The 12,025-nt window shown below is 45.2% G+C and overlaps 1 protein-coding gene and 1 pseudogene across 1 annotated transcript in view; both read right to left on the bottom strand.

The window, feature by feature from the left end:
* Window positions 1-12,025, bottom strand: part of LOC124805405 (zinc finger protein 74-like) — a 517,252-nt gene that overhangs the window by 376,198 nt on the left and 129,029 nt on the right. The gene's annotated exons all lie outside the window — the stretch shown is intronic.
* Window positions 6,801-6,918, bottom strand: LOC124709234 (annotated as a pseudogene).

Genomic DNA, 12,025 nt, shown 5'->3' with positions numbered 1-12,025 from the left:
CACTCTTTTCATGTGAAACAGCGTGTTCTCGAAAAATATTTCAAGTAACGCCTCCCCCCCCCCCCCCCTCTTGTCATCCTTGCCGTTAACATTCCGCGAATATAAGGGCGCTGGCTGTAACCCCGCTGTACAGTGCTTCGCGCTCCAGGCACTCACTGACTGCAGTGAGGCGGAGTGAGTGAGAAACATTGTGTGCCCGCGAAGTTCAAAAGCTGTATATTCAGTTGGTCATAACTAGGTACCGTCGAAAACATGGGCCAAATTTTCCCTTGGGATCAGTTGCAGGGGTCTGATATCTTCCACGTATGCATTTTCCTCGCTGAAATGCACTTACGGAAAAAATCGCAACACTAAGGAGGGGCAGTGCGACATGAACGGAAGTTGGCAGGCGTATTTCTGCGCATGAATGATGATGTCTACCCAGATCTATTACCACTCGAATTGCAGACGTGTCACACTAGCGACGTGAAAGAGCCGTGCGTTTGGCGCATGGCCCTCGCGCAACGCGTTACATCTGCAACAGCAATTTGAGCACCAGCCGGCATCACAGCGTTCCACTGACCCAAACCACCACCATCTGCGAATTCAGAGAGAGCCCATTGCAGGGCAGGATGGATGTCCATTGTGTTTTCTGATGAAAGGTGATTCTGTGTCGGTGCCAGTGGCCTGTGCTTTGGTTAGGCCAGCAACCAACCTGTCTGCATGCTAGACACTCTGGATCTGCACCAGTAGTTATGCTCTTGCGTGGATGACAGTAGGACCACACATGAAGTTACCTCCCGCACCCTGACTGCAAAACTGTACTTTAATCTGGTAATTCGACCTGTTGTGCTGCGATTCATCAGAAGCATTCCAGGGAGTGTTTTCCAACAGGATACCGCTCTCCCACATACCGCTGTTGTAACACAACACACTCTACATAGTGCCAACAGGTTGCTTTGCCCTGTTCAATACCAGATCGGTCTCCAATCGTGCCCATATGGGATATCATCGGACGACAAATCCAGAGTCATCCACAAACAGCGTTAGCCGCCCTTGTGTTGACGGACCAACAGCCAGACAGACATCCGGCACCTGTAAAACACAATAATTGCCAAGTTTTCATGCTTGCAGTCCACATACTGACGATTTCAACGGTTAATACTGTACGAGCGTTTCATATTTGCATTGGCTTATCTCGCTCTTACGTTAACCTGTGATCTTGCAACATTAATTACTGTAACATGTTACCTTGACAAATGTATTCCTACGTAAATTTTTTTTTTTTTTTTTGGCGTTGCGAATTTTTTCTGTCAGTGCATTACGTTAGTAGGGCATGGCGGCGTGCTTTGGAAATCGAGCGGGAGCCAAGAGGAATGAATAGCGCTTGTACGGAGGCGGGAGCGACAGTCTCAAACCTGTTGCGGCCGTCGCGCCGTAATAAGTCATTCGGATCGGTGGTGGTGGGCCCACCTTCTCGTACGTACGTCATTGCGGTCCTCTTTCCAAGATTCCAGACGCTGTTATTGTACCTGCAAAAGCGAAACACTGTGTCATCCTCGGGAGCCTTTCCCGAGCTATGTGCTGCGGAGATGAGCAGACTCGACTCGCATTCGGGAGGACAACGGTTCAAATCCACATTCGGGCATGGAGTATTAGGATTTCCGATTCTCGAGGCAAATGCCGGGATGTTTCCTTTCAAAGAGCACGGACGATATCTTTCCCCATCAGTGCCACATTCAGAGCCTGCTCATCCACCAGCGTCCGTCGCACACGCTCGATGTTGTCTCGGATTGTGCGTACTGACCCGAACGCACCTCATCATCGACACCGTCTTTTCCGTCTCTAAAGCGTTTAAGCCCCAAGAACTCATTGCTTCAACACCGTACATTACAATAACATTCCATGGGGCTCTGTCGCCGTTTTCCCTAATTTTATGATCCATTAAGCAAGGACACGAGTGCGATTGATGCATGATGGTGATCGGCGGCGGTCTTTGAGAATGAGATCAGAAGGCTTGAAGGTAAGCAGACAGCGAAAGCAATAATGTTCACAAACATTCGTAGACATAGCAGATATGCAACAACAATGCGTGACTCCGGTGCTTCGAGTGATTCCACAAGAAGCTGACAGTTTCAAATAGCTTTATAACTCTTGTTTCCTTTATTTTCTGAGACCATTCAGCGAACTTTTCAGGCACCATATATAACTGAATAGCATCGGCACGTCTCTGAGCACGAGAATGGGTCATCCTTTGTCGTACCGAATATTCAAGAACATTATTTTGGCGTCAAAATTTAATTGCGAATGACTTATTCCTGATGGATTCGGAACATTTTCATCAAAGCTCAGAAACACGCTCTTGTCGTTTGGTAACAGCAAATGCTAAAATTGCACGACTCGACACATCTAATTTTTATCGTACTAATTCAATTAACCACCATATGATTCATGTTTCTACCAATCAATTTGATTTTAATGCTAATTACAGCAATGATATCTTTGACAGTCAGTGTCAAGCTCTCTTTTTCTATTTATTAATCTTACCTATTACGACTGGGAATCTGCGCCTGTCTAATATTAGATTATGTTTGCGATCTGAGGTCTGGAAAGCCAACAGTTAGACCCAGTGGGACGATAGGACGGGATTACCACTGTGATACTCCCTATGGTCGTAGGTACATTTGTGAGACGCCGCCGACAAAGGGAGGTGTAATAGCCGTGACCGTATGATTCACCTAATCTGCCGACCCTTATTATTGTATGCAAATGTGGTAATACAATACCAACTGCTGAGCGCTTCGACGCACATGAGTCTGCTTGTAAAAGTGGCGATTTATTTACTAGAGGCGTGTGTTCACGGGTCATATATAATATATACACTCTTAATGAAATCGGTGAAATACCAAGAGGAAGGAGGACAGTGGCCAGGGGGCACTACATTAGTAGTATGTGTGTAAGTTGAGGATCTGGATCTGACGGGAGGCGTGCTAGAGTAATCTGTGATGTCGCAATGACCACTATCCGGATCGCTTAGTGGCAAGAGAATCCGCCTAGTAACCTGCAGATCTACTTTCGAATCACAGCCCGGCACAAATTTTCAACTCTTCCCATTAGTTTCAATCATTGCCCGCTTGCAGCCAATGCCTGTAATTGTTTTGTGCCTTATGCGGCCTAATGAGCTGTAGGAATGTAGTGCACAACGATGACCCCCTAGTAAATAAATCGGCACTTTTACAAGTAGGTGTGGGTGCGTCGAAGCGCTCTGCAGTTGATATTGTGTACAGTTCAGCGACTTCTCGACTTCCCGAAGTACTGGTTGGTTTGAGAAACCATTTAAACAGTTTTTTACTTCCCTACAGGACGCAAAGAAAGTCGAGTTATTTAGTTTTCTTTCCTGTGCGTTTTCGCCAGCGGGGTAAAAGCATGTTCTGTCCATCTGACGCCAAGCCCTCGTGGGATGGAGGAGTTTTCCACAAACGAGCAAGAAACGATATTACGCCACATTATTAAAATTACTGTTGAGACTGAGATGTTCTGAAATTTGAGCATGGCAGCACCGCACATTGGTGGGCAAAGAAGAGAGTCAGTAACATAAATTCGCGGCCCAGAATGTTCTCAGTGCACAGGCGCCTTTTACACAGTTCTTTGGTGGAATAATAACAGCAACTTCACAATTACACCTTGTCCAGTGTTGTGCAGAATTATTTCATTCGTGAATGAAATTTTTGGTGCGATCTCGACAGACAGATGGTATAGGAGACACCGTTTCCACACACTTCTTCTCTCTCTCAAGCTCAGGACACTACAGACTCGTCGATTACTAAGGGCGGTAACCTTCAATTCTAGGTTAATATCATGAATGCAAAGTGCTAATGTTCCACTCTAATAAACACATCAAAAAAAGTTTTTCATCTCATTGGTTCCGAGGGTTCCGGAACTTGTACAGAAAATTGGAGTAGAGATCAACACAAACACCATTTCCGCCCATTTTATTGCTCATGAAAACCACACATTACGTGTTGTACCACCATACAGCGAGACCTTCAGAGGTGGTGGTCCAGACTACTGTACACACAGGTACCGCCGCGTGGCCTTAGCCGAGTGGTCTTAGACGCTGCAGTCATGGACTGTGCGACTTGTCCCCACGGAGGTTCGAGTCCTCCCTTGGTCATGGGTGTGTGTGTTTGTCCTTAGGATAATTTAGGTTAAGTAGTGTGTAAGCTTAGGGACTGATGACCTTAGCAGTTAAGTCTCGTAAGATTTCACACACATTTGACCATTTGAACACAGGCACCTCCAATACCCAGTAGCAAGCCTTCTTGAACTGATGCATGCCTGTATTCGTCGTGGCATACTATCCACAAGTTCTTGAAGACACAGTTGGCCAGATTGTACCACTACTGAACGGCGATTCGGCGTAGATCCCTCAGAGTGGTTGGTGAGTCACGTTGTCCATAAACAGCCCTTTTCAATCGATCCAGGCATGTTGGATAGGGTTCATCTCTGAAGAACATGCTGACCACTCTAGTCGAGCGCTGTCGTTATCCTGAAGGAAGTCATTCACAAGATGTGAACGATGGAGGAGCGAACCCACGTCCATGAAGACGAATACCTCGCCAATATGCTGCCGATATGGTTCCGCTGTAGGTCGGAGGATGGCATTCACGTATCGAACAGCCGTTACGGCGCCTTCCATGACCACCAGCGGCGCACGTCAGCGCACATAAAGCCACAGGGAACCTTCGCCTTGCTGGGTGTAAGGCGTTCATCCTGACCGGGTTGCCTCCAAACACGTCTCCGACGATTTTCTGGTTGAAGGCTCATCGGTGAAGAGAACGTGACGCCAATCCTGAGCGGTCCATTCGGCGTGTTGTTGGGCCCATCTGTACCGCCCTGCATTGTGTCGTGGTTGCAAAGATAGACCTGGCCATGGACGCATCATGCAGCCTATTTCGCACAGTTTTAGTCGTAACACGACGTCCTGTGGCTGCACGAAAAGCATTATTCGAGCCTTTCTGTAGGGTGTAAGTAGGCTGTGTAGGTTTTTATGTTGGTATCGTCACGTAGCGCTCTGTATGAAACTCACTGACTGTGCTGTGTGCGGTCTGTGGCTGGTTTGCATTGTTCGAATTTGCTATTGAAGTGTTGGGCAGTTGGCTGTTACAGCGCGTAGCGTTGCGCAGTTGGAGGTGAGCCGCCAGCAGTGGTGGATGTGGGGAGAGAGATGGCGGAGTTTCGAGAGCGGATGATCTGGACGTGTGTCCATCAGAGAGAGTAAATTTGTAAGACTGGATGTCATGAACTGATATATATATATATTATGACTTTTGAACACTATTAAGGTAAATACATTGTTTGTTCTCTATCAAAATCTTTCATTTGCTGACTATGCCTATCAGTAGTTAGTACCTTCAGTAGTTAGAATCTTTTATTTAGCTGGCAGTATTGGCCCTCGCTGTATTGCATTACTTCGAGTAACGAAGGTTTTTGTGTGGTAAGTGATTCATGAAAGTTATAGGTTATTGTTAGTCAAGGCCATTCTTTTTTAGGGATTGTTGAAAGTCAGGTTGCGTTGCACTAAAAATATTGTGTGTCAGTTTAGTGTTGATCAGAACAAGTAAAAAGAGTAATGTCTGAGTACGTTCAGTTTTGCTCAGCTGTTTAAAAAGCAAATAACGTAAGAGGTTTTCCAGCACAGTAATTCATAAATTTTTCCAAGGGGACGTTTCATATGGTGACCCTGCCAGGATCCGAGCCATAATCCATAGGTAGCGGTCATCCACTGCAGTAGTAGCCCTTGGGCGGCCTGAGCGAGACATATCATCGACAGTTCCTGTCTCTCTGTATCTCCTCCATGTCCAAACAACATCGCTCTGGTTCATTCCGAGACGCCTGGATACTTCCCATGTTGACAGCCCTTCCTGACGCGATTGAACCGTGGTATTGACCGTCTAGGCATGGTTGAACTACAGACCACATGAGCTGTGTACTTCCTTCCTGGAGGACTCACAGGAACTTCTCGGCTATCGGACCCCCTCCGTCTAATAGGGGTTACTCATGCATGCTTGTTTACATCTTTGGGCGGGTTTGGTGACGTCTCTGAACAGTCAGAGAGAGAATGCGTCTGTGATGCAATATACAAAGTCAACTTCTGTCTTCAAGAGTTCCGGGAGCCGCGGTGATGCAAATAATTTTTTGGGATCTGTATTTAATTCATACTTCGGTATGAAGAGGCTTTCGGCTTCGTAAAAATTATGGAAGAGTAATACTTTGTATTAAAGAAATTATTCAGTCTGTGTTCCTCCCAGAACCGGCGAAATATTCCGTAAATATTTTCAATTCTAGATTTAAAGCAGGCATTATTCTCTGGGATGTGGAAGGATGCAAAACTCCAACACTGAGAGTCGGCCTGAGTGTTGCCTGGCGAGTTACAGTGACAGCCACATGCACCATCCACAGCCTGCGTTTCGACACAATAATTGTAGTGAGATTATCGAGCGGCATCGGCTGCTTAAAAAGGAGGAGAGTTAGGCCTTTTCTGATAATTCATGAAGGTTCATGAAGGCCCATCCTAAATCATCAGAGCAGGTGTAAAAAAAAAAGAAAAAACACTAAACGCCGCCCGAACATGCTTTGGAAGGCCCAATGGCGCCGACCGGCCACCGTGTCATCCTCACCAAACAGGCGTCACTAGACACGGATATGGAGGAGCATGTGGTCAGCTTACCGCTCTCCAGGCCTTATGTCAGTTTACGAGTCCGGAACCGCTATTTCTCAGTCAAGAAGCTCCTCAGTTTGCCTCACAATGGTTGAGTGCTCGCCAACAGCGCTCGGCAGACCGGATGGTCACCCATCCAAGTGCTAGCCCAGCCCGACAGCGCTTAAGTTCGGTGATCTGACGGGAACCGGTGTTACCACTGCGGCAAAGCCGTTGGCAAGCGAGTGGGTGTTCTTACATGTAATTTTCACTTGACATACAATCTTACAACCACTGCGTGTCTATCGTAGCTGTGTTTCAGACAACAAATATGTTTCGATGTTAATTGCTTTTGATCCCCTTTTCCCTAACTTAAAGTTTTACCAAACTAATTAAAGCTAGTATCCAGCTTTTATTAGATGCTTCTTTTGTCGTGTGCTGAATTAAACATTATTTCAAAGTCACTGACTGACTAGTGCAAACTGAATAAGAATGGAATTAACTCTGGATTCATATGGGCCTAGATTTTAATTTAGTAATTACTGAATCGCTTTTTCATGCAGTGTAGTGTTAGTGATGTTTTGAAAGCCAATACCCATGACTCATTTACCGAAGCTACCTATTTGAAGTCGTTAAATGCATTGCTCGACAGCAATTGATTTAGTAGCTGAGTACACGGAGGTGCGACCTGTCTCTCAATAGCTTTCCAGAAGTAACGCGCACAGTCTCGGTTGGCTGTTCGCAAAATACGTATACACCATCGTAGCAGTAGATTAAATTTGGATATATTAGTACTCGCTGTTGGCTAAGTAGAACCATCTTTCTAAGTGCTCTAAGATGAACTGAATACAAGCATTTCCAAGAAAATTATCACTTGTTTCTGTGGTTACACTAGAAATTTTGCGACCAGTTTTACAAGATAGAAGAACAGTCAGTGGTGAATGGAAACTACAAATTCTTTGCCATAAGCCACTGAAAAAATATAATCGGAAACTTGCTACCTTTTACACCACGACATTGTCGGCTGCCTCACACCACGTAAAACAGTTGATTATATAAGAGATTACAAAACGGAGATGTCTCGATGTCAGTGTTCAGTTGATTTATGGCATCACGTCTTTCTGTTGCCAGGCAAAATAACTGCGAAGACAGCTGTCTTAATCACCTTTAGCGGCTGCTGAATCCTTCCGAAACCTCTTTTTTGAGGTATCATTTACATCTGCATAACTGCACAACATTTCACACTGAAGTCATTGGCGGAACGTTCATCCAATTATTTTCAGACTGTCTCTCGATTGTTCCTATCTCGAGTAGCACGAGGGAAAAGCAAGCACTTAAATCTCTCCGTGCGAACGCCGTTTTATTTCGGTGGTAATTTCTACCCGTCGCATTCACAAGAGGAAGTTACTGATTGACATTTCGTGAAAAGATGCCACTCCAAATCGCTTATCAAATCCGCAACACTCCCTCCCCTGTTTAGTGGTAACGCAGAGCGAGGTGGCCTTCTCTGAACGCTTACGACATTTTCCGACGATTTTATCCGGTAAGTATCTCGTACCGCGCAGCATTATTCCAGAAGACGATGACGAAGCGCACTGTAGACGGTTTCTTTAGTAGATTTGTTGATTTTTCTAAGCGTTCTGCCAATAAAACCCAGTCTCTGAATTGGCTTCTTTGTGATCGTTCCAATTTAAGTTGTTCATATCTGTAATTCCAATGTATTTAGTTGAATTAAAGCACTCCGTCTTCAGGCCACAAGTGGCTAATCGGGACCATCTGACAGCCGTTTCATCCTCAGATGAGGATGCGGATAGGAGCGGCGTGTGGTCAGCACACCGCTCTCCCGGTCGTTATGCTGGTTATTCTTGACCGGAGACGCTGCTATTCGGTCGAGTAGCTCCTCAATTGGCATCGCGAGGTTGACTGCACCCCGAAAAATGGTAACAGCACATGGCGGCTGGATGGTCACCCATCCAAGTGCCGGCCACGCCCGACAGCGCTTAACTTCGGTGATCTCACGGGAACCGGTGTATCCACTGCGGCAAAGCCGTTGCCTTCTGATTAATTTAGTAGACTGTAAATGACCACCGTGAGGGTTGCTCAAATCGTCTTCTAAATCGTTTGTATACATTGGGAACAGCAGGAACCTACACTACTTCTGTTTTATCAGTGTGAGGAAAGTACTTACAGAATACGTTCGAAAGCATGTAAAAATGTTTGAATTTTAAAGATGAGGATTTTGAGGAACATATAATGATTTATGCCAAAAAAGTTTCTTAAAATGGTTTTGTATGAACTTAAACGGCAGTAGCCATATAAAAGCGGCGCGTGTTAAAAATTCTTTCGCTCATAATTAGTGTAAACTTACACTTCACCATAATCACGTGGTGATATCTTTTCAATGTAAATAAACAGATGACAACTTATTGTGATTCATCTTACATCGTGTCCATCGCACGTACCATTGTACTAGGAACGAGTTGGAGTGATAACAAGCGGGCGCAGCTAGAAACATTGTGGAAGGAAAGAAGCACCGAGGTGAAAGAGCAATAATGTGACGCAATGGAATAGAGGAATACGAGTTGCAAATTTTGGAGTAAGAGCAGGAAGCTTAGTACAGCTGACTCTATTTTGCAATTGCTACTTCGCTCAAGTACTTCTGATTCAAAATTGATTATCGTACGGCGTGGTTACGTGTAAACGTGGCTTTCTTGCATGTCTTATGGGGAATAAATGTAACGGGAAAAAGGACTATCGGACACGTTTTATCTGAGTTTTACTTATTACATGAACGAGAATTTGTACTGCATGTATGTAGCATTTACGTGGTGCTAAGCTGATATATTACTGCGCACTTTGTCTCTGCACAAGCGTGGTTGCGTAGGAATACAAAACAGCTACTAAACCTCAATTTACCGACCACAACGGCAGTGTGACATTAGCTGCCATCTACGGACTCTGTGGTCTTGTGGGGACATTTTAAGCGACCAAAGGCAGAAATCAGAAATAAATGGCAATTTCTCACGCGACTTATGCTGAAACATTCACTGGCGTGACAGCTGATGGCAAACTACTTCAAGACATAATGTTCCCTGGCATACATCCGTAGTCTGTATTGTTCAAATCGAAAGTCCCACTGACGTGATCCAGCTAGCCGCTCTTGGCGAAACAGTGGGCAGTATTCCAAACCACAATTAACATACCCGTAATGAAGAGTAGCAATTAGGGGGACGGCAGACGTAGGGAGCTGGCACACACACATGTGGAAGCCGGCCACAAGGTACACCATTTGCATCTCATTTCAACGGCAAAATTACTTATTGGATTTTATGACAAGCACCGAGGGTACACTGTTAAATTCAGCCACTGTTATGTAGCAAATTTCTGGTTGCTGAAACTCGCACCTGCCGACATATCCAAATTTACTGCATAACTGCTGATTCTACAGCGGATCTTGGTAATAATTTTCGTCAGCAATGGAACATAAACCACTACTTTCCCACTTCTCACTCTTTAAAGAATCGAACTCCCGTGTATACAACGTATCTGAATGTTTGTGGAATCGTATCTCCTGAACTACATCTTCATGAAATGATATAATTTGGCAGTTACATTCAGTGTCACACAGACGAGTTGCGAGTGGAGTTTTTAGTAAAGGAGTAACAAATTATAACGTCACGTATAACGGTTAAGTTTTACTGCATTAAGAGCAAAACGATATGCTTTCTCCTTTCCATGATAATGTAGAGGATGTCAGCGAGAGAAAGCCGCGAAAAGGATTGAGATTATCTATAAGGTTTGTTGGAAGTCGCTAAATGCGCTCTTTCTCAACTAAAGAATGAATATTCTGTGCCTCAAGACAAAGGCAGAATTTCTAATTTTAATATTTGCCTTATTACACTACTGGCCATTAAAATTGCTACACCACGAAGATGACGTGCTACAGACGCGAAATTTAACCGACAGGAAGAATATGATGTGATATGCAAATGATTAGCTTTTCAGAGCATTCACACAAGGTTGGCACCGGTGGCGACACCTACAACGTGCTGACATGAGAAAAGTTTCCAACCCATTTCTCATACACAAACAGCAGTTGACCGGCGTTGCCTGGTGAAACGATGTTGTGACGCCTCGTGTAAGGAGGAGAAAGGCGTACCATCACGTTTCCGACGTTTTTAAAGATCGGATTCTAGCCTATCGCGATTGCGGTTTATCGTATCGCGACATTGCTGCTCGCATTGGGCGAGATCCAATGACTATTACCAGAATATGGAATCGGTGGGTTCAGGAGGGTAATACGGAACGGCGTGCTGGATCCCAACGGCCTCGTATCACTAGCAGTCGAAATGACAGGCGTCTTATCCGCATGGCTGTAACGGATCGAGCAGCCACGTCTCGATCATTGAGTCAACAGATGGGGACGTTTGCCCGACGACAACCATCTGCGCGAACAGTTCGACGACGTTTGCAGCAGCATGGATTATCAGCTCGGAGACCATGGCTGCGGTTACCCTTGACGCTGCATCACAGGCAGAAGCGTCTGCGATGGTGTACTCTACGACGGACCTGGGTGTACGAATGGCAAAACGTCATTTTTTCGGATGAATCCAGGTTCTGTTTAGAGCATCATGATGGTCGCATTCGTGTTTGGCGACATCTCGATCACCTCTTCTTCGCATTGACGGCACTTTGAACAGTGGACGTTACATTTCAGATGTGTTACGTCCCGTGGTTCTACCCTTCATTCGATCCCTGCGAAACCTTACAATTCAGCAGGATAATGCACGACCGCATGTTGCAGGCCCTGTACGGGCCTTTCTGGATACAGAAAATGTTCGACTGCTGCCCTGGCCAGCACATTCTCCAGATCTCTCACCAATTCAAAACGTTTGGTCAATGGTGGCCGAGCAACTGGCTCGTCACAATACGCCAGTCACTACTCTTGATGAACTGTGGTACCGTGTTGAAGCTGCATGGACAGCTGTACCTGTACACGCCATCCAAGCTCTGTTTGACTCAATGCCTAGGCGTATCAGGCCGTTATTACGGCCAGAGGTGGCAGTTCTGGATACTGGTTTCTCAGGATCTATGCACCCAAATTGCGTGAATATGTAATCACATATCAGTTCTAGTATAATATATTTGTCCAATGCATACCCGTTTATCATGTGCATTTATTCTTGGTGTAGCAATTTTAAAGGCCAGTAGTGTATGTTAAACCTTTAAAGAAAGATTACGCTTGTTAACGAGTAGAATATGACAGCGTTCATTTTTTTATTCAGTCAATAATTATATGAAATAATACCACTAGATTGGCAACATGCAAATGGAACGTGTGACATG

The sequence above is a fragment of the Schistocerca piceifrons genome, chromosome 7 (assembly GCF_021461385.2).
Source record: "Schistocerca piceifrons isolate TAMUIC-IGC-003096 chromosome 7, iqSchPice1.1, whole genome shotgun sequence".
Taxonomy (NCBI): Eukaryota; Metazoa; Arthropoda; class Insecta; order Orthoptera; family Acrididae; genus Schistocerca; species Schistocerca piceifrons.
This window is presented reverse-complemented; position numbering and strand designations above follow the sequence as displayed.